Here is a 24,518-nt window from a genome sequence, read left to right as displayed (position 1 = left end):
ATAATTCGTAAGTATGTCATGTATCTCTTACTGTAACACCTTACTTTTATTATTAAGCTTTTAAAAGCTTTTATGTTCATTAGAGCGGTATTTTGACTTTAATAGCGGAACTTCCCGAAGAAACCCGATTAATTGCAATAGCCTTCACGAGTACAGCCGTTGGTCTGTAAGTATATCGTGTTGAGATTTCTTGTGCAATTTAGTTATTAATTACTTTATCTTTAGGTATATTTTAATTTTTATTGTGTTAATTAAATATAAATAGATGTAGATTTTGTTTATTGTGATTTGGGATGTAAAATATAGCGCGAAATAATGCTTTATTTCGCAAGTTTGGGAATGGCTACCTTTTTGCTCTCTCTTCTTCATGTGGGGTTTTTATTAGGTGTGGTATTCTTGCATTTAAGTACACAATTTTCGCACTTCAATTAACTGTGTAATTTAGTAATTCGTGATAGCTTTTAATATTGAACGTAGGTTCATATTTTGTTTTATTATATGATTAGTTTCTTTGTTGAAGCAACCATGATGTCTGCATAGTGGAAGGTCATTCATTTATGTTGAGAGTTCTGTCGTGTATGACCTCACTGGAAGAGCAGCTTGTGTTAAAATTTATTTTATTTGTGGTTTTGTTCCGTTGTAACTGGGTAGTTTAAAGGCATAATCATTGGGTTTTTCAAAAATGTATCTAGTTTAAATTAACAAATATCTAAAACCGAGAATAAAAAAAAATGGGTTTCTGAAAAATTATTCTTATATAAGAACAATGTAAAACTAACGAGCGAAATGAGAATATTAGTGTATTGACATCACGTGGATAGGAAATTACTCGGCTGTTGTATATAGTTTGTAAATAAATGGCTACGACGAAAATAATTATGAATTTCGTATTTCGGGGAACTGGTTACAATTCAGTTTCATAAAAAACTTCCTCGGGTCTGTGATTCATAAACACTTCACATTTGAGTCAACCTCTTTCAGTTTCTATAAGCATCTGACGTTTTTCTTTTTATTGGGAAGTACGGTACATCACCTAATTTTTGTAATATTGCCTTGTAAGTTCGGGTAGTTGAGGTATTGTATAATTCTACAGTATACGACTTTCTATGCAAAGTCTGTATCATGGTCAGGATATTGTTCATTTCTTCCGTTTTGTGGCTGCTGTGCGATATACGTAACATAGGAGTGGCATGTGTTTTTAAATGTATTTTCCTCCTTGAAAATGAGACTCTGCTATAACTCATTATGACGGGGGAAATCCCTGGCGGATTCGCTAAAGGCGACTAGGATTTGCATTGCTGAGTAGCTACTTGTAATAATATGAAACATCAAGAGGCAAGTTCTTACTAAGCCATGCGATTTTCTTTGTCGCTGGTGTAGGCCTAATTTTTTTTTTTTTAATATCGTAGACCTACTTATGTAAGATTAAAAAATATTAGACTTACCTTGAGAAAGTGACTCATAAAGATCAGATAGCGTCGGACAATGAGTGTGGGAATCGTGACTGTAGAGATACATACCGGTACATTGTTAGTATGGGCACAGGGTTAAGTCAAGCGTTACAATATAAGAGAAATTTTCCTAAAATAGTTAATGGGAGACTTGGTTTGGTCGAGAAGCTATAGATCTCTTTAGAGAGTAGGCTTTATTATTGCTAATTATGAGTTATTACTGTATTACGCTAGGATGCCGATCTACAATTGTAATATAACTCGTGTGCTGAATGTAATACACACTTCATTGGTTGTTGTATGTATTATTAGGATAGCAGAATTCTAAGGCAAAATTGAGCCGTTAAAATTGATCAAATAAGTTCATGAAGTTGGCAGATTTGTGTGCATGAGTTCTTAAGAGCTTGAGATTGGTGGTAGTATTATATTTTTTGGTAATTCTGCAGAAAAGCTACACTGAAGAAGGTACAATGTTCTTTTGCTTCATTGGCGTCTGTGAGATATATAACATGCTGTTTTAGTTTGCAGTCACAAATCCTTTCAACATAAAATCGTGTGATACTTCTCTGTATAATCAAATTGGTGAAACTGTTGTAGCCCCTCTCACTTGTTACCAATATAACACTCTAGATGTCCAGTACGCAATACTAATTCGTCCTGAATCTGTCATGTCATGTTGGTAACAAGTACGGGAGGTTCGGCTACGGCAGTGTATTAGAATATACAGATAAGTATCAAACGATTTTTATGTTGAAAGTATATGTGGCTGCAAACTAAAACACGTGTTTAACATTATATAGTGAGGTTAGTTTGGGACGTTCGAGTTTTCGTTCGGATCCGGCTTCCACGAGGAATGCGCGTGCCTCCTGAGTGTAGCTCTCCTGGAGAATACCAATTTTATTTTTATTAGTATGTTGGTAAAAAAAATGAATAATAGAGAGACGATTCTTATCTGTTTTAAAATCTTCATTATATTCATATATTGTGCCTATCTGTTCATTTACTTCTATTTTTGTAGTATCAACTTGAGAATTCATGCTAATAATTGGTACTTGTCATTTGTCATTTTGTTGTGGTTAAATTGGAATGAATAATTCAATTAGAAGTTTGAAGAAATGAAATTTGAGTCGAATCGTTTTTTGCAAGAACTAGGTCTTCCCTGTTCAGAATATTATTTTATGGATGTTTATTAAAATGTAAAAGCTTGATTTATGGTTCATGTTGTTTTCAGTTAAAATTGTTTTTTCCTGTTGTGAGAGGAGAAATCTTGTTTGTTTTACTAGTAATAAAACTTCTTGAAATTGTTTATAATAGGCAATTAAAACAGTGTTGCAATATCCTGTGTTAGCAGAATGCATGGCTGTAATCTAGATACTAGCACAGTCTAGTATATACAGTCACGAAGCTCAATATGTAGTAAATATGCATCCATAGATAGTTGCTAACCACTAGGATTGCTAATATCGCCTCATTACAGACAATGCGAAATAGTACCGGCACAGTCTATTGTTCCTAGCACCCTCACAAGTCAGGCTTCGTGACTGTATATACTAGACTCTGATACTAGTATCTTCTCCACTCTTGTTAAAGCTGCAAGTTTGATATGCTTTTGAATTTACCACAACTAGCTATGTTTATAATAGGCAATTAAAACAGTGTTGCAATATCCTGTGTTAGCAGAATGCATGGCTGTAATCTAGATACTAGCACAGTCTAGTATATACAGTCACGAAGCTCAATATGTAGTAAATATGCATCCATAGATAGTTGCTAACCACTAGGATCGCTAATAGCGCCTCATTACAGACAATGCGAAATAGTACCGGCACAGTCTATTGTTCCTAGCACCCTCAAAACTCAAGCTTCGTGACTATATACTAGACTGTGATACTAGTCTATTTCCCTCTCTTGTTAAAGCTGCAAGTTTAATATGCTTTTGAATTTATCACAACTAGCTAAAAGGTGTGGTTTTGTTTCTGACGTTAGGATACAATTTTTTTATATTTAAGGTTTGTTTATTTATTTTCTCAGCTGATGTTTATTTTCTTTTCAATGGCACGCAGAGTTTATGCCTGCCAACAGATATTTTTATAAATAGACTGGCAATAACCTTCACCCATTTTGTCATCAGTTAGAATGAAGAGTAGGTCTGCATAGTTTTTCCTGTAATTGTCTAAGTTAATTCTTTTTTTAACATGTGTACGTTTTTCACTCCTTGAAAATATTTTGAAATTACATTAGTCTTAAATCTGCAAACATGCTTATAATTTTTTTTTAATTATTTGAATGCCTCTTCACAAATAAGGTATTGTAGGATAAATTACTTCAAATTGTATATAAATTCGTGTCGGAAAGAAAAACATTTACCAAAGTAAATCTTAGTAGAGTAATGGTCACTGCATCTGGCCATGAAGTGAACAGGCCTGGGTTCGAATCCTGATTGAGTTTTTTCCAGTGTTTTCCCTCAACCAATTGAAGTTGAATTGGTGAATAACTTTCGGCGTTGGACCTCGGACTCATTTTGCTATCATTAATTCACATATCATCATCCATACCATAGCCCGGGTTCAGTTCACGGTGCGGCGTGCTGTACTTGTATAAGAGCGCAGCTGTTCGGCTACCTAATCATTCACAGAATAGGAATGGTAAGCACAATAAGTCTCAGGCTGCAGTGTAGAGTCTCTCCTCCGTACAAGAGAAAAAAAATCTCCTCCCCTCAAAACTGTGATTAAGCAAGTAAAAAATAGACCTGTACTAACTCTTTATGAAAATATTTTTTCATAGTGTGAATTCCATTTCTATTACGGCTCAGGGGCTTATCTTTTCCAGTCCATTCGAGTAGTTACGGAAAGCAATTAAGTGGGTACCATGGGCAGAGGAATTAGACTGTGAAGTTGACCAGTTTGAAGTGGTACGGTGTAAGACTTTGTAGTGAGAACTTTCTCTTAGATTGTTATATTTTATTTTCGGAGTTCGTAATTCAAAGAAATAATGGTTATTTTATTTACAATAATACACACTCCTCCCTACCCCGCTTTTTTTTTTAAGAGAGAAAGAAAGAAATTACATTTCTGCTCGAACATAGAACGGAAATTGCAGATATTTAATTTTTTTGTAAGTTGAGCACAACTTATTTTCTTACTAACTATTCACAAAATTACAGAGGTAATAGGAGTTCCATTCATTCATTCATTCATTCATTCATTCATTCATTCATTCATAGTGTTCTGCTCAAGAGCAGGTCTTTCACTGCAAACTCAGAATTTTCCAGTCTTTCCTAGTTTCTGCCTTCCTCTTTGTCTCCTCATATGATCCACATATTTTAATGTCTATCATCTGATATCTTCTTCTGCCCCGAACTCTTCTCCCGTTCACCATTTCTTCTAGTGCATCCTTCAGAAGACTTCTTCTCAACCAGTGACCCAGCCAATTCCTTTTCCTCTCTCTGATCAGTTTCAGCATCCACTCTTTTAATTTCACACGCTCAGTCTTTCTCCATATCCACATTCCAAATGCTTCTAATCGCTTCTCTTCACTTCGTCGTAATGTTCATCTTTCTGCTCCACACAAAGTATTTCACTAGTCTCTTCCTTAGTTCTTTCTCCAGAGGTCCGCAGAAATGCTTCTTTTTCTATTAAAGACTTCCTTTGCCATCGCTATTCTCCTTTTGACTTCTTGGCAGCAGCTCATGTTACTGTTTATGGTATACCCCAAGTATTTCAAGCTGTCCACTTGCTGCACTGCCTCATTTAGAATTCGCAAGTTTATCTTCTGTATTTTTCTTCCAATGACCATACTCTTCGTCTTGTTGGCATTTATCTTTATGCCATATTGCTCACAGCTGTCATTTAGATCCAGTAGCGTATCCTTTAGTATCATTTCCTTTTCTGCTAACGACGCCATATCATCAGCAAATCTTATGGAGCAATATTTGCCAGAGAAAAAGAATATGTAAAAGAAAACTTGCATGATAGTTGTTGATGTTTCCCCTTTTTCTTGCTAAAAACGTAGATTACTACTGAAGCACCCAGGTTCTAGTGGCCTATTATGTGCCCCACTGCAGAATCATTACAGAAAACCGCAGTGGGTGATCGTTTTCACGATGCTGCTGGATTTCTCTCCCCCCCCCCCCCGCTATCAATGTATCGAGACCGAATATGGCATTTACTGCAGGTGCCCACACCTGTGGAGTAACGGTTACCGGTAGCGCGTCTGGCCGCGAAACCAGATGGCCCGGGTTCGATTCCCGGTCGGGGTGGTTGAGGGTTTTTCCCGGGTTTTCCCCAACCCATTATGAGCAAATGTTGTGTAACTATTGGTGCTGGACCCCAGACTCATTTCACTGGTATTATCACCATTTCATTCAGACACTAAATAACCTAAGATGTTGATAAAGCGTCGTAAAATAACCTACTAAAAATGTACTGTGAGGCCTAGTTTACGCAGGTGCTTGTTCTGATGGCAGTGTGTTGGTCAGAAGTTCGGTTAAGCGTTTGTTTGTCAGATAGCTCATTTTCGAGACTTGACAAAGGTAAAGAGAATTATAACAGAAATGCTGCATAGTATTTCTATCATTTTTATCAGCTATACGAGTATTACCGATTATTTAAAACTAAGAGTTAACTTTCGCAGCAAATACTATGCTTTCTGAATTCAGCAGACATGCTATTGTTGAAGAAATACTTCGCTAAAAAATATCGCTTTATATGACGAGTCTGCCAAAGAAACCGACAGAACCTGGTAGTAAATATAATAATAATAATAAATTACTTGCAAATGGCTTTTAGAGAATTCGGAGGTTCATTGTCGCCCTGACATAAGCCCCGCCATTGGTTCCTATCCTGAGCAAGATTAATCCAGTTCTTAATCTGTTTTAATATCATCCCATCTACGTCTCGGCCTCCCGAAAAGTATTTTCCCCTCAGGTCTTCCAGCTGACACACTATATGGATTTCTGGATTCACCCATACGTGCTACATGCCCTGCCCATTTCAGACGTCTGGATTTAATATTCCTAATTATGTCAGGTGAAGAATGTAACTTTCTCCATTCTTCTGTAACTTCATTCCTCTTAGTCCCAAATACTTTCCTAATCACCTTATTCTGTAACACCCTTAACCTCTGTTCCTCTCTCAAAGTGAGAGTCCAAGTTTCACAAGTTTTATAAATTCTAACTTTCATTTTATTGAAAGCAGGCTGGATGACAAAAGCTTCCCATATTTATTTTGTGTCAGTAGTAGTAATAATAATAATAATAATAATAATAATAATAATTTAGATCACATTGTAAGGGGTGAAGACATTCTTATGAAGTAAAATACACAAAAAGAGTATCTGACGAAAGAAAATGTTTTTGTAGACCAAGGAAGAAATGACTGGAGCCATCATGGTGGAGTACATATGGGAGACTGACCCAGGACTAAAGAATGGACTTCACTTGTTCGACAGGTTCAGGTCTCCCAAGGACCGTAAAGCCAGAGAGAGAGAGAGAGAATTAATAATTACAGAACTAGTTTGTGACATAATTCTTCGAAATTACTGTGTGATTAAAATCCCAATCAGTAAGTTACGAACATGGTCAAACGCTATAGCCCAGAATGGGTTTTGGCCTTTGAACAACAGCCTTCTATCTTGGTCTGTCAGCTGTTAGTTTGCCCATGTCCTCACTCCCGTTATTTCCAGTCAATGGTAGCCCTGTCCAACCATCTATTATTTGGTCTTAATTTTTTTTCTTCTGGTATTAGTTCCCCTTGTTATCCTGTTTTCTGGCATTGTTTAAATGTCTTATCTCACCATTTGGGACTTCACAGATCTTACAATGTTTTGTTCTGCGATCAGATTACATAGTTTTAGCAATTTGTAGCTACTTCTTTAAAATAATCTAAACTGAAAAACTTCGCAATTCTGTGACTCTTAAGTCGTTAATTTAAATACTTTTTTTTTTTAAGTAAAAAAAAATGTAATGGTGTTGTAAGATCTGCTGCTAAGATGTTGAACGCCATACAGATGTACAGCATTTCAGCCTGATAGCAACTAATTGGTGTTGTAAACTTGATTACAATTCAGCATTTCATCATTGGCTCGCCTGTCCTTCACATCTCATGATTGTTATAAATCTCCTCACGGATATGCGACTCAGTGTTGCCAAGTATCAAACAGTAAAATAAGCTAAACTTTCTTACCAAAAAAGGCCAGAAATGGCTAAATTATGCATTTTAACACGCGCATAAAATTAACTGACTGCACTAGTTAAAAAAATACAATACTGACCTAGCAAAAATAAATCAACGTCCTCTGTCAACAAGCTTCAGTATTTCTTCTGGGACTTGATATGAAAAACACCTAAAAATCCGCAGTTTAGTGACCATTGCGTTAAAGTTGCAGCTCGAATTCAAATAATAATAATAATAATAATGCAATGATTCAACAGAAACGCAGTAATTCCCTGATATCACTACTCCACAGCAGGTCTACGTGCGTCACGTGCAGAGGCTGATAGTGGTTTGGTCATAATGAAGTATAAATGAAAATTTAACTAGGTCTAGTTTAATTATTTCTGTATCATATTATGAAGGGGGGAAAGGGACTGGCAACCCTACCCCATTATCTCTTGGCCTAGTTGCCTCATAAGTGGTGCCTTGTTGGTATCACTTGAGAGTTCAGACCTATCTTCGGACAGTTGATTAAACACCCACATAATTATTAGAAAGAAGTCTTATTAGTGTAATATGTAAGTAGTCAGCGATGTATGCAAAGGAACGAGCCACCCTACCCCATTACCTCCTGGCTTAGTTGTCTCATGAATTATGCTATATTGGTCATCCCATATTATTTGCAGCTGACACGAGTATAGTAATTACAGCCAATAACTCCAACACATTCCAATCTTCAACAGAGGAAATTCTCTTCAAAATATGTGACTGGTTCTCAGTCAATAAATTAGTATTAAATTGTAACAAAACTAACATAATTCAATTTAAATCCTGTCCAAATTCAACGTCTCAAATTTCTAGCGCAATAATTAACAATAGGTCCCTATTATAAACAACAACAACCAAATTTCTTGGCTTAAAAATCGATAATGTGTTACATTGGAAAAATCATATTAAAGAAATTACCCCGAAACTAAATTAAGCTTGTTTTGCTATTAGATCTATGCAAAAGATAGTAAATATCAATACCTTAAAAACAATTGTACTTTGCATACTTCCACCCGGTAATGAGTTTTGGAATAATATTCTGGGGAAATTCCACAGATAGTATATTTCTATTACAAAAAAGAGTAATTAGAATAATAGTATGTGCCAAATCTAAGGTATCGTGTAGGACTATTAAAAAAAAAACACAAATAATGCCCGTGGCTTGTCAGTATATCTTTTCATTAATAATCTTCCTCGTATGTAATCGTGAAAACTTTGTAACTAATTCAACAGTTCATAGCATAAATACACGTCAAAAAATGACTTTCATACTCCATCGGCAAGTCTATCGTGCTATCAAAAAGGAGTGCGTTATATGGCAGTAAAAATTTTTAGTAGCCTCCCTATCGATATAAAAAATGAAACTCAAAACATAAGATTATTTAGGGCCAAATTAAAGAAGTACCTAATTTCTCACGCCTTCTATTCTGTAGGTGAATTCATGACATTCAATAACACTTCATGAAATTGATACTAAAACTTTGTGTTGTACTAATAGACTATATTGCAAATCTCGTCTATATATTTCGTCTAGACTGTGACTATAAATTAAGACTTTATAATAGTATGAAGTTTTTTGACTTGTTCCATATTCTAGCTGTAAGCAATGTATGAATACCATGGAATGTTAATAAATACAATACAATACAATTGGTAAGGTGCAAACCTGTCTTCAGACAGTTGTCTAAACATTAAAAAACTAGTGACTTTTTCACAAACTAGTGGCAAATTGTCGCTTTAAAATGGCTAAATTGGCATCACTGATTCGACTAGCAATCTATCTCCGCCCTCCTCTCTCCTTTTTCCAAGCAGTTGACAATCAGCTGTTGATGATTCATGAACGCCATATCCTTCAGCATAACTTTCGCAATGACCTAGTTTTTATTACCCAGCCTGGTATGTCGATTTAATTAACTGTGCGGCGACAAATTGGATGGAACCGACATACTCCTTTCTGCTACTTTGATTAGAATCTAGTCGCGTTTTGCATGGATCTACGTTTCTGTTACTGCTCTGATGTTACAGAGATAATGAGGTTCCACAATGTGACTGCGGCTGAATGCGCAAAGGCGGTGGTGGGGGGAGTAAGATAAGTCATTATCCAGTTTTATGAATGTGGGACTATGAGTCAACCGTGGTAACAAACATGCGTTTTGTTCACACTCTAGAAAGGACGAGAAAATGAAGGCCGGAAGTTAAAATTATTATAAAAATAAGATAAAAAAAATAAATTCAAATATCTTGGATCAACAGTAACAAATATAAATGATACTCGGCAGGAAATTAAACGCAGAATAAATATGGGAAATGTCTGTTATTATTCGGTTGGGAACTTTTGTCATCTAGTCTGCTGTCAAAAAATCTGAAAAAAAAACAGTTATATTACTGGTTCTTCTGTATGGTTGTGAAAACTTGGACTCTCACTCTGAGAGAGGAACAGAGATTAAGGGTGTTTGAGAATAAGGTGCTTAGGAAAATATTTGGGGCTAAGCGGGATGAAGTTACAGGAGAACTGAGAAAGTTACACAACACAGAACTGTACGCATTGTATTCTTCACCTGACATAATTAGGAACATTAAATCCAGACGTTTGATATGGGCAGGGCATGTAGCACGTATGGGCGAATCCAGAAATGCATATAGAGTGTTAGTTGGGAGACCGGAGGGAAAAAGACCTTTAGGGAGGCCGAGACGTAGATGGGAGGATAATATTAAAATGGATTTGAGAGAGGTGGGATATGATGATAGAGAATGGGTTAATCTTGCACAGGATAGGGACCAAACAACAAGGAACCTTGGTGCAATAATAACGAATCAACATAAAGAATTTTAACATTTTAATAGTGAATATCTTAGTGTAAGATTACAACACTTCAAGAAAACGAATAACTGCATTTGACCACACAATACGTCAGGACAACCCCAGTGTTCCACAAATTGATGGATAATTGCAGCAGAAAAACAAATTTTAAATGTTAGTAATAAGTGTGTGTTTTTAAATTTTAATCATTAATTGAGTAGCTTAATATCAAAGACGGACATCTGTCGTCTCCATAGTTTTGATCTAGAGGCAATTTTTTAATTCAGTGTTCTTTGTAATATTTAACACGTTTTATTTTATAAATGTAGTGTTAGAGTTTGTATATGGTTTCACTATAACTGGAAATAGCATGAAAAATTGTATGAAAACCACAGTTATCTAAATTTCGATACAGGTCAGATGTCAGTCTTTGATATTAAGCTACTCAATTATCTACAAACAGATTGTTTTATATGTGACATGAAATCACCAGGGTACACATATGTTTCATTCACACAGTTCATGTGCACCTATTTGAACATGTAATTAGGCAGATTTTCATACATTTGAAAATGGCACATTAGTGCCGAAAACGTTTATGTTATAATTAATCATATAATACTAGATAAGTATAGACGGTAAATTTCAATTTTAACATTGTATTTCAACCTGCTTATCGGATAAATCATACAACATGAAATTAATAAACACAGAAGTTTGCGCCTCAAACTTCAAACTTTCATGCTTATGCTTACGTGATTTGCAAACAGAACACAATCGTGGAGCGCTGAAGTATACGACAGAATATGAGGAAATGGCGTCGTTATGTTTCCATGGTTACCAAGTATGTTTGCTGTTATGTTTATGCTCCCATCGTGAATGATAGTATGATTTCTTGATTTTACTGTAACGTTAAGTTAACGCTTACGTTAAGTTTAATTTTTATTTGTGAATGAGCCTTTACATTAACGGTGGTTATGTATGGCTGTGAAACTTGGACTCTCGCTTTGAGGAACAGAGATTGAGGGTGTTTGAGAATAAGGTGTTTAGGAAAATATTTGGGGCCAAGGGGGATGCAGTTGCAGGAGAATGGAGAAAGTTACACACGCAGAACTGCACGCATTGTGTTCTTCACCTGACCTAATTAGGAACATTGAGTCCAAACTTTGCAGATGGGCAGGGCATGTAGCACGTATGGTCGAATCCAGAAATGCATGCAGAATATTAGTTAGGAGGCTGAAGGGAAAAAAGACCTTTGGGAAGGCCGAGATGTAGATGGGAGGATAATATTAAAATGAATTTGAGAAGTGTTTTTTTACAAATTCGAGGAAAAGTTTGAAAATCGAGCAGAGCGAGTTACCCCCACCCCCCAATTTCCTAGACTACAAGCACTTAACAAACGTCTGTTGTACAACATTTTTTGCGCGTTCATGTTTTAAAAATTGCAAATAAAATATATTTAGCATTGAGAATTTAGAGCAATATTATTCCAAAGCCTTCGCAAAACTGCACTAAGTAACAAGTGCACTGTAATGGGTCCGTTTCAGTACCCTATAGTTTTATGTTATGAAGAATGGTTTCCCTAGCAACAAGTTTCTGTATGGGAATTCTAATTTTCAAGGCCTAACAATAAATACAACAAAAACACGATCGTGCAAAAAATTATATTAATATTTGAAGATATCCTCTGTAATGGCTAATAGGACTGTATTTTAGTGTGCCTGTTAGTGATTTATCCTCTATTTGGAGATTTTTTTTTCGCCATTCGCTTATCATGGAATTCATATTATTATCTTTGTTATACTTCGGTCATATCTACCAATTAATACTTTACGTCTCATTTATTTAGCTTTATTTCAGTTCATTCTCCAGTATGGAATTTTAGGGTGGTGACATGCATGTATTTCTAATCTCACTCCACTAATACTTATTCAGAAAAGAATTATTAAAATATGCCTTAATAAACCAATTGATTACTCATCTGAGCTTTTGTTGACTGATTTTAATGTTTTGAAAATTAAACAGATTTATTATATTGCCTTATTAATCTTCATACATAAAAATCTTAATGAATTCAAATTGTATCATCATAAATATGGAACTAAAAGATCCGATTTTATACGACTAGAGGAACCAAAGTGTTTCACAAGCACAGCTCTGAGCCAGGGTACCTACTTTGGTCCAAGTTTATACTACAATAAAATAATTGATAAATACTCAAATTTGGAAAATTTTAGTATCAGAAATTTCAAAAATAGCGTTAGGAATTTAATTTTTAAAGAATATATATTGATTAATATGTATATGTATTTGTATGACTTAAATTGCTAAAATTGAAATTGTATTTTTAAATTTAATTTATTCCTGTATTTTTTTTCTTGTCCCAGTTTGTGTCAAAAACTTATCTTTGTGTTTAGATATCTCCCTGAGCACGAGTTTTTTTACTCCTTCAGGGAAGAACTAAGATTGTATTTTTGTCCATGTTATTTTGTTAACTATATATATAGAAATAGGACAACCTTGTCGAACACCTATGTTAATTAGTTTAAAAGTCAATGATTTTGTCACCATTTTTAGTTGCAATTATTTTTGTATATTCGTAATAATATTAAATACCGATTGTATTACTTGATTTCGAACATTATCTTCTTTTAATACGTGTATTGGGATTTCCGGTCTTTGATCGGATCAAAAACTCTGATATAACTGATATTTAACCCTGTGGTAAATTTCGGTGAAGTCCGGAGGATATATTAGTCAAATCTACTTTCCTCACTACCACGTTGGGGACCCCCCTGGGATCTTTTGAGATGCGAAAGAGAGAATGGTGTGCGGAAAGCAACTAGAAGCTACCGCATTTATCTTAAGAAAAAATGCAAGTGGGCGGAAAATAGGAAAGATTGGAGAATGCTGGGTTTGCAGTGAAAGGCAACACTGAATCCAATAACTTGTCTCTTATTATTGTAGTAGTTGTACAATTGCATTTCTAATTTACGGCCGACAATAGTGTTGAGGATTGCTGTTCGTGCCACTGTATAGTCAAAAACACACTCCATGTTGTAGATCGTAGGTTCCACTTCATGCACGAAAGCTAATATTAACGAGATGTAAGTCGAACGGTTGGAACGTCTGCTTTCCGCGTCCGAGATTGGATCCAAATGCTGATCGAACAAAGATGATGTTTCGCAGGCTTTCTCGAGATACTCCAGTTATCTCTGTAGCTCTATCTATTCGTGAAGAGGTACTAGAGCGAGCACAATAAGCGATATACCCTGTTTGCTGTGTCTTTTCCCTGCTAAAGAGAAAGAGATATAGCACTCACCCTCTATACGGCTACACAATAAGAAGTCGCCATTTAAAAGGGACCACTTGTGTTTTCAACCGTCCACTAAACCGGCTTCCCCAACCTCCACCCACTCTCTGAGACTAGTTACACCACATAGGGTATAGTATCTGTTAACGTCATATAAGGAAATCTTGTATACTTTCTTCTTCCTCCTCTATCGTAGGCATCGGCCCCATACTCTGGCCGAAATTTCATGAGAAAACTCCTTCCCAATAAGGACTCGAACCAGTGAGCATTTCGTGACGTGAGTCCAGGCATTGATGCTTATGACCACGACGCTACGTTGCGAGGATGCCCTAGAAACTACATGACATGGATCATCTAATTTTAAGATATGTCCAGTAAACTTCAGGTTCGGAAAATCTGAAAGTTAGAATTTATAAAACAGTTGTATTACCGGTTGTTATGTATGGTTGTGAAACTTGGACTCTCACTTTGAGAGAGGAACATAGGTTAAGGGTGTTTGAGAATAAGGTGCTTAGGAAAATATTTGGAGCTAAGAGGGATGAAGTTACAGGAGAATGGAGAAAGTTACACAACACAGAACTGCACGCATTGTATTCTTCACCTGACATAATTAGGAACATTAAATCGAGACGTTTGAGATGGGCAGGGCATGTAGCACGTTGTTAGTTGGGAGGCCGGAGGGAAAAAGACCTTTAGGGAGGCCGAGGCGTAGATGGGAAGATAATATTAAAATGGATTTGAGGGAGGTGGGATATGATGATAGAGAATGGATTAATCTTGCTCAGGATAGGGACCAATGGCGGGCTTATGTGAGGGCGGCAATGAACCTTAAAAGCCAGTAAGTATAGTATATAGTAAACTTTAGGTCTGTTGTCCATTGCAGTTTTAGTTGTTCTTGATTCTTCTATATTTTCAAGTTCCAATTTATTTTATACCAACATGATTTAATTTTACATTTTCGATTTATTTTTTTTTTTCTAATACCCTTCTGTTCAAAGTTTGTGGTTAGTACTTTTCTAAAAAATATCTAAAATTGTTCTGTCGAAGTGTCCAGGATTTGCAGTCTTACAGTAAATAAGGTAAAGACATTAAGGCGTTACTTTGTAATTTCTGTTTCCTTCCCCTTTTTTGTTTTTGTTTTAGTTTTTTTTCTCTCACATGTTTAGTATTCTACAGAATAAACTGAATTTATGCAATTTTTGTTCTTTGCTGCAGTGTTTTGTGTCAGACTAAAAATATGCGTATTTTAGAGTTAATCTTGCTATGTTGGTCTGTCATTTATTGCTGTTAGCTCAAATTCTGTACCTAGAAAAACCACTAATTATCTATAGAATTGTTTAAATGTGTGCAAAATTATTTAAATAGATAGCGAATACGCCACATAGAAAAATAAATAGATTAATATTATTAGAGGTTTTGTCCAGAGACCGTAACAGGCCACTAGGCCTAATACCTGCAAGGGCGATGATGATAATGATGAATATTATATTATAATGAAAAATAGAATTGGAAGATAAATATTACTTAGGAGAGAAATAGATGTTCATGATTGGTATAAAGTATTAACTTGGTATAAAAACTATTTTTCATGTGGCGTTTGAGTAAAAAGAGGGAATAAAATCATAGGTATGAAAAATTGTGAAGTCCACATTACGTGAATGTAATTTCTGACATGAAATACACACATACATGTATAGATAGCAAAATATATTGAAGACTAAAATCACTAAAAAGACTAGAAAAGAAAAACAAAAGAAACTTGATTCTAGAATCTTGTGCATGTTGGTATGAAAATAACGAACATCATTTTTTTTTTTCGTAGTGGCTGACCTCTAACAAGCAAACATTCTGTTGCGGGCAGATAAAAATGTTACTTTTTTCTTTCTCCATGTTAATAATGTCAAAAATAATGATAATACAAATTTTGGCCACTCGACCGCAATTACGTGGGCCGTAAAAAATAAGTTCGCCAGAGGCCGTTAATAGAAAGAAAACACAATTTCATTGGAAAAATTTATTGGAACAGACACAACAGTTGTTGAGCTATTTGTCAACATATTCCCCACCGGAACTGAGACATTTGTCATATCATGGGATCGACAGAGAGGTGCTGTCAAACGCTGGTTCTGATCCCAGGCGGAAGACTTCTACGACACAAAGATACAAAAATAGATTGCATGGAATGAAAAATTCTCAATTCCAGTGGGGGGGATATGTTGACAAATAGCTCAACAATTACCGTATCTGTTTAAATAAATCTTTCCATGCAATTGTGATTTTTTTCTGGAAACTGCCCCAGGGAAAATAACATTCTGGACTACCTCGCAATTGCGGTCGAGGGGTGAAAATTTGTAAAAGCACTTCTTTTGGCATTATTAAAGGGAGAGGATGGTATTTTTTTTTTTGGTGAAAAATGAGTAAATTAAAAAAAATTCTTTAAAATACTCTGTGATGTGTGTGGAATGTATAGCATAATATTTTGTGGGTATTTGTGCCCTTACCAGATGTTGAGACGCCATTTTTAAACTTCCTGCGTTATGGATTTTTAAATCACTCGCCCCCTTTTATCGGTAACTTCATTCTTTTGCTACATTGCCAGACAAAAATGGATATAACTTCTGAGCTATTAAAGATACATGCATGAAATTTAGAACACATTCTTTAGACTAGTAGGAAACTTCTCTGTAACAGAATTTTGTTAATTGATTTAATTTTAAAACTACGTCCGTTTGTTTGCAAGAAAGGAAATCAGAAAAGTGTTATTAAATTTTGTTTATTTTACAAGGTAGGAACAAATATCAAAATTCTGTTACAGACTGTAGAGCATGCTTTTGCAAGTACATTGTAAAAAACTGTATGAATCTACCTTTAAAAATGGTTTAGATATATCGGTTTTAGTAAAATCCTGCATTGGGTATATTTTTTTTTTCAAATCTGCGCCCCCAAATAATTTTTTTTTTTTTTTTTCAAAATATTTATTTTTGGTTGATTTTCTACAGCTACATACAAAAAATTAATATTTTACACCAAATAGGAAAAAAGTTTTAAAAAATACCATCCTCTCCCCTTAACATGGTGGAAGAAAAAAAAACTTTTTTTATCTGCCCCCATCAGAATGTTTCCTGAAAGCCTATTATTGGTGTTGGAATTTACTCCTGGAATCAGCGTTTGGGTTTCATGGGGGGTCCCGGTTTCTTGAAGATAATTGCGTTGTCAGCTATCTTTCTCGAGACTTTTTACAACAGATCCGTACCCTATTATCTGTTATATTAGTTGAGATCTTAGCTGGTGAATGGTGCTTCTCCTTTCGGAGAAGTGAAGAATATATGATCGTAATAAATGTGTATATTGCAAGTTAACTTGCCAGATATCTCCATAATGTGGTCTACAGTAATAGATGTGGGTTTTCTTAACCTTGAGGTGGGTAGTCACCTTTGTGTTTCGGCCGGTGTAATGTAGTTGTGCATTGTGTAAAGTCGAAACTAAAATTCCACGTATAGGAGAGATCTCGAGCCCCCGCGGTTTGCTGGGAAATATATTTCACAGCATTTGATGATGGAGAGAAGTTAACAGAGCTAACGACGAGAACTGTTAGGGGTCATTGTTCGAATGAGCGTGAGGTACTGCCACTTTGATGAACTTGGTTCCAGCCTTCCAGAACGCCACCTTGATGAAAGACCATTCCGTAACGATTATACCTGCGAGGAGGAAAATAAGGTTCGACATCACCTTACGTTGAAACAGTATTCGTCATAATCACGTTCATTGCAAGTCTTAAGTGATCATTATCAAGGTATGCCTAGGCCCACTTTTTTCATTTAATCCCCTTCTTAATTATATGAGGATTATAAACCATTAGATATACACTATTAACCTCTTCCCTTACTATATATTTTACCAGTTTTGTGAAAAAAAAAGTGTCATTTTTTTATTTTCGTATAGAGGTAGTTTAATATTGCAGAATCACTTTACATCACTAATTTTCTTACATACTTAAAAATCACTATGAAATAGACATTTATACCTGAGTTATTATCCCGAGTTATCTCGTGCACCTTGATTCCAGCTCTGGTAGTTGTCCCACTTCGATTTTCTCCTGAACTATTTACCAACTTATGTTTTCTTTTATGGATTAATTTATGAGATACAATACCAGTGCTGTTATGAAGGCGTTAAATGTTGCTTGTCGTGTGATAGACTCGAAAGCAGGGTATTACGCACAGTGGCACATTGCATTCCGGACAGTAGTATCTGCTCTTGTGTCGAATTTGATTGTATTTTGAGTCTCTCGCAATACTACACATGAAACACTGTCTGGTTGGTTGTTCTTCAGAGTTCGTGGAATAACTTCTGGACAATGTCTACCTGTAAGCCGAAGTGGGTTGTATTTTGAGTCTGCAGTAGGCCGCCACGAATTATTTTCAGCATTCTGTGAACACTTGTTAGCATGCCGAATCGTCTCCTCGGATATAATATTGATGAGGTCATTATCAAAGAATTTTAAAAATTGAGAGTTATCGTTATCAGAAACAATGTTAAAATTTCAGGGAATGGGGACCTCGGAGGTGCAGAAGAAATGGTGCCAGATGTCTTCTATTCAAACCACTGTCGAAAAGACGCGACATCAACTGATCTGAATTTGTTTGTTGGTCTATAACTTCGTCTTCTGATACCGATATTTCATTTCCTAATCTTCTACAGGAATAGATTTCTGCTCAAAAGTTTCGGAATCACTAACTTGAACCATCTTTACAAAAAAACAGCACAAAAACACTAAACACAAAACAGAAACCGCCCAAAATAACTAGCATCTACTCACTACTGTGTGTGAATTCTATATGAGCATAGAATTCCACTCGCAAGGAAGAAGTACAAAAACATCCCCAGATATAGCAATATCACTAACTTCTGTAGCCATCTAATCAGGAAAAGGTTAATGAAAGAATGGAAACGTATATATTCGGGATATAATCCTTAGCAGCGAAAATGGGACTCAAACGAGTTAAAACTCGAGTTAATAAATTTTGACACAAGTTAGCAACCCGAGTTAACTTGGGTTAATCAGGGAAGTGATTAAACGAAATGCCCTGGTTATGTGGTCAACATGACGTCCAAGAGAAGCGACAAATGTTCAGCGATGGTATGAAGATAAATTTTAATTTGCCTGTCGGTGCTCGAACCAGAGTCAGCCACTGATAGGGCCTCATTGTGCTGCTTGTAAGAAATGTCTAGTGAATTTTGGCTACTAGTCGGGCAGGGTTCCTTTGCGTTCAAAGTCCCCCATTTCCCCTCCCAAATAAAACCAAAGGTTTGTATTGCTCCTCAAATTCAGTCTTCTGTGGGATTTTAGCCCGTGAACTTTGGTTCTAATGGACAGTATACTCGACGAGCGAGGACGAGTAAGACTATACATGGAAATGTCTAAATTAGCAGAAACGTCAGCACTGCACAGTGGAACGGATTACAAATCTAGTGGGAAAAAATATGGACATAATATTGAAACCTACTATAAGTGAATGTTCTCGTTGCCAAACTTTCAGAACGGCCCCGAGGTTCACTCAGCCTCCTATAAAATTGAGTACCGGGTCTTTCCCGGGGGTAAAAGGCGGTCAGAGCGTGGTGCTGACCACACCACCTCATTCTAGTGCCGAGGTCATGGAAAGCATGGGGCTCTACCTCCATGCCCCCCAAGTGCCTTCATGGCATGTTACGGGGATACCTTTACCTTTTTTTTACTATAAGTGAATGTTATGTGATTCTAGACTTACATTGAGGTAGATATTAAATTGCAAAGTGTCTTCACAACTCTGTGGATTGAATCACTAAGTTTAAACGTTACAAATAATGGACCTAATAGAAAAATATATGATTATCCTTTGCTTTCATCGTTTCATCTGCTTTTTTTTTTCTTCCGAATTTCTAGTCCTCCTTATTATGATAATTGTTGTCTATTTATTCTAATTCTTCTTCTTCTTCTGGGTGGTCTTTGATTAAATATTTTTTTCATGTTCATTCAAGAGATTGTTCACCTATTCAGATAGAGATTCTTGCTTCTTGTTGAGAAAGGGAGTATTGCTAAATATTACAAGGTTCGGTGTTGCAAGAAACTGGTTAAGAATAGGCTATTTTGCATTTTTTTTTTTTGCATGTTCTTCAGGGAAACCTCTCGACATTCTTATGTCTAGCCTCTTGTGCTTCTTCAGTTAACATTCTTATTGATAAGGCGGCTGATTGGATTTTATCTGTCATGAATGAGAACTTATGTACATTGACCAGCATGTAGTACCATGCAATGTAGTCGTAGGTAGGAACAGATTTCTTTTATCGCGTGTAAATGAAATAAAGGCCTCAAGATTAATGGGAAAGCCGTTTGATATTGCGAGCAGAATGGCTTAACATTTTCTTAGTAATAATTAGGTCTAGGATTTTGATGAAATTGCGTCTTTTTTCTATTAAGCCAGAAACATAGCTGCTTTAGTATTTATATGTTATGTGATAAACTGTTTTAAGACACATTTGTTAGGGCTTTTTTTTTGCCTGTTTCAGCTCATAAGAGCATTTTTTGTTTTATTCGGACATTTTTTAGGCATTTTCATTTAATTTTGGCCCTAAATCCCCATTATTAATGTAAAATAATGTTTATTTCTTTTGATATTTTCTCTACATATTTTGTCCATTAATACCCATTATTTTTTATAATATTTTAATCGTTTTTCTACACAAATATTGCCCTTTTAACGTAGTACATCCCATGTAATGGATCAGTCCAACCACTCCTTCAGTATAGACTCCTCTATACCTGCTAGTTACTTTCCGGATAAGAGTGGCCTTGTGGTGGACTACATGAAACTACATCAGGTAAAATAATTAATTAAAGTGTACTACTTAGAAAAAATTGTGTAAAATTAAATAAACTTAAATGTTAGTACTAGAATTTAATTTAATTACTAGTCTAAATATTAAGTAGTACAAAACCTCTTTTCCTACTAAGCCAATTATGTAAGATCAATTTTTAGGGCATTTTAAGGGCACTTTTAGGTCATAAATGCATGGTTTTTAGGACATTTTTTCATGATTTATAGGTCATCAAACTCCTAGCCCTAGTAATAATACTTCATTCACGAAAATAATTCTGGATATTTGAAAAATTTGCGTGCTGTGTAGCCATAATATGTATATCTACCCCTCGCTATAGGACGATCAACTGAATTCACCTGTCACCTTTAAGGTATATTTTAATAACGAAATATAAGCATGGAAACATAAAATATTTATTTATTTATTTCATCAGTCTTTGTTCACGTCATGGCGAATTAGATGTGTTCCAGTTTTTAGCCCGCCATCACTCTCTAAAATATTAATCCAAAAAGCACGTGTGTGTCAATCCAAGGGATAAAAGTAAAGCACAACTCTTAATCCGCATGCGTCAGTGTGATTTGATATTGGTTTGCGCTTGATCTGAAAGTTTTCTGACCGTTAGGAAATGGTTTGATGACTGATATGCTGCAAGAACAGGTGTTTTAATCAGCAAGTAGTCAGAACTGTGAAGTCTATGACCAGGGCCAGAAAGTTCATGCATTTGCATATATTTTCCATCGACTATAATTAATTGGTGATTATCTTCACTAATCATTAACATTTAAGCTTATCAAATCAAATTTGATGTTGCATATATTTACCTATTTTGTTTCTTTCTATACCAGTAGAATCAGAAAATACCCGAACTTCGGGCGACAACGCCATGCTCTGTAGGCAACTTCTCTGCCTTGTCCATGTGGTATATGGCCTGCTCTCCAGGCGTATAGACTCAGTGTGCCGATTGATCAAAGGGGAAGGTAATGCTTGAAATGTTCTCGTAGGGTCTCGTACATTTCGAATTTCTTCCTGAATGTCGAACTGTCAGCAAGGGGACGTATGTTGCAATTCTTCGACGTCTTCGTGATGCAGTTCGACGAAAAAGATCCAATTTGTCGCAAGGACAATCATGACATTACCCCAGCACATCGTTCGCTCTTTGTAAGCGAATTCCTCGCAAAACACACAATACCTGTCCATTCACAGCCACCATGTTCTCCAGATCTTGCTGCAGCTATTTCCAAAGGTCAGATCCCTACTCAAGGGATGGCGGATTGCGTCTGCCGAAGAGGTGCTGCTGGAAAGTTTCGAGAAGTGGTATGGACGCTCGCACAAGTGTGTCTCTACCCAGGGGGCGTACTTTGAAGGTGGTGGTGTGTAAATGGTTACACGTTACCTGCGACAAAAGTATCTACATGTGTTCGGTTACTTTTTGACTACTGGTATAACGGCATATTTCATTATATTTGTATTACTGTGGCATATTTTCGTGTTTAAGCTCATTGAAGTTGATTTTATGTTGCATGAAAATGCATAGTTTGGATTTTAAAAATAAAAGCATCGCATTATCTATTTGAAAACTGGTATTGAGTGAAGTTATTATAATTATTTTTATCAGAGAAGTATTGAAAGTTTTGCTGCACGTCTAACAAATCTCACTGCACAGTAGTGTGCTGAGTATGCCGATCTAACAATAAATGTAAGAACTTTCTTGTGTTACATTTTAACGTACCTTGTTAACATGTTTCGACCTATTTTCGGTCATCTTCGGAACTGGTCGTTGTTGGTCTTGGCTCCTCTTGTTTCCTGTGTGGGTGCGTTCGTAGTGTAGAGTCAAAGAGTGTATGTGTTTTGAAATTGAGTTGTGTTGAGAATATCGTTGGGGTGTGTTTTCGTGTGTCTGTATATTTCATATTGTTCTAGTGTGTTGAGTTTCTGGTTTTTTGGTTGGATGTGCAGTATTTCCATGTCTGTGTTGATGTCTTTGTAGGTGTGGTTGGCATTTCTGATGTGTTCTGCATATGTGGAGGTGTTTTGTAATTTTGTTATGGCTGTGATGTGTTCTTTTTAACGTGTTTGAAATGATCTGCACACACAAGAAAGTTCTTATCATACATATTCCGAAGTGATACAGTGTTAAAAGTTGTGTAATCTAGATGTCTAATAAATGTAAGTTTAATCTCATCTAGTTCGATCTATAATGTTATTTCTTTTATTAATTATTATTTATTAGTGATACCAAGAAATGTAGAATTTTATTAGTATATATATTTTATCGGCATATTTTAAGGTTTTTAAATGCATACTTGCATGCATATTTTGTAAGTTTTTAGGGCATAAACTTCCTGGCCGTACTCATGACGGTTGGAAACTTTGAAAACTGCTGCAGAAACTTGTGTAACTATTTTCTATGAACGTAAAAATAACATATTTTTTATAATTCAATAACATTGATCGAATTTTCGGACCAAATTTAATTTACAGGTGTATTGGAATAGTGAATCTTAAAATAGACTCGGAATGAACCAAAATCTATTGTTGTTCAGTACAGAAATTAGATTCCTTAAAGGGAAGCATTAGGATATACTCAATTATCATAAAAGACGGCAATAGTGCATATCATATAAGTGAAATTAATAAATCTTTGTTCGGTTTTGACAAAATTGAAATGCGCATAACTAGCAAACATTCCGCAAGGATGTCCAAACTAAGTTTTTAAAAACCAGCCGAAGAAACAGACTAAATTGTAAGTTTGGAAAGTTCCTCCAAGTGGGACTATTTTGTTGTGGAATACACGTAAGCAGTGATAAACGATTAAACTTAATTTTGTGGACTGATTTGAAAAGTAAGGATTTGCTAGAGATTAAGCTGTACAGTAATGTATTAGTTCAGAACAATTTATCTTTTTTCGCATACGTATCTTCTGATTAAAAAAACTGAACACAATTATATAGAACACATTTCCGTGTGACTACGTAATCTTATGAATCGTCAGAGTACTTTCTGGGAACCTTGTTTATTATCAAGAATTCAACACGTGTAGACTTCCTGAAAACTTAGATAACGTTATCACATTTACGTATTGCGTGAGTCTACAAGGATAAGACTTCTGCAAGGAACAAAGCATTTTGCCTTATTCACAACTCTACCAGCCAGACACATCACTTGCAAGTAAGTTTCCTGTGAGAAATAAGTTGCTAGCTACGGTCAAGAATTTTTATTGTTAAGCGAATCAAGGACACCTTTATCGTATCTCGAAGGTGAAACAAAGCATTGAACAGAGCATTTTGCAATCTGCGCTATTGCTTTGTCTAGACATATGCCTTTATCCTGTTCGACTCTTGTTTCAGCGCAAATACTGTACACAATTCTTGCCTGATGAAAATGCTACGAATGTAAAAAAAAATTATTTATCCTTTGGTTTATTTTTTTAAGTTTCTTACAGAATGCTCAATATGCAAATCTGTATTAGAAGTTTTAGTATACGAGATGTATACGCTATATATACAAAAGAAAGTCTTAATATAGTTTGTTCGAATCTCGGTAGTTTCCCTGCAGTTGACGATAATTTGAGTTCTATATTTTTAGAAAAGATAGTAGTTCAAATTATAAATTGATTGTATAACACTAAATGCGCTGATCGATGAATAAATTATTTGTGTGTATTGGAATATGATAAAAGACAAACGAATTCATTGTTAAAAAACAAATGAACACTGTGATGATATTGTTGGCTGATATCGTCTATAAATTAATTAGTAGCCTATTAATAATTATTGTTTAATACTGTATTTATTTCTGACAAACTATTCAATGATTTGTTTATTAATGAGTTAAGAGAATTTAATTGTAGAGGTTATTATTTCCTTATTTTATTTAAATTTTCAACTATTGATATC

General features: G+C 35.5%; 1 protein-coding gene across 2 annotated transcripts in view; it reads left to right on the top strand.

Annotated features, from left to right (window-relative positions):
* The first annotated feature begins 90 nt into the window (after positions 1 to 90).
* Positions 91 to 24,518, top strand: part of NAT1 (N-acetyltransferase 1) — a 65,612-nt gene continuing 41,184 nt past the window's right edge. The window contains exon 1 of one of the 2 annotated variants that reach the window (XM_069819267.1): positions 91 to 166. The gene's annotated coding sequence lies outside the window, so the exon portion shown is untranslated. Of the gene's footprint in view, positions 167 to 23,751; positions 23,791 to 24,518 lie in introns of those variants that run through there. The other variant, XM_069819269.1, reaches the window with a different exon arrangement.

Source organism: Periplaneta americana, chromosome 2 (assembly GCF_040183065.1).
Source record: "Periplaneta americana isolate PAMFEO1 chromosome 2, P.americana_PAMFEO1_priV1, whole genome shotgun sequence".
Taxonomy (NCBI): Eukaryota; Metazoa; Arthropoda; class Insecta; order Blattodea; family Blattidae; genus Periplaneta; species Periplaneta americana.
The sequence above is the reverse complement of the archived record's forward strand: the minus strand, read 5'-3'. Positions and strand labels throughout refer to the sequence as shown.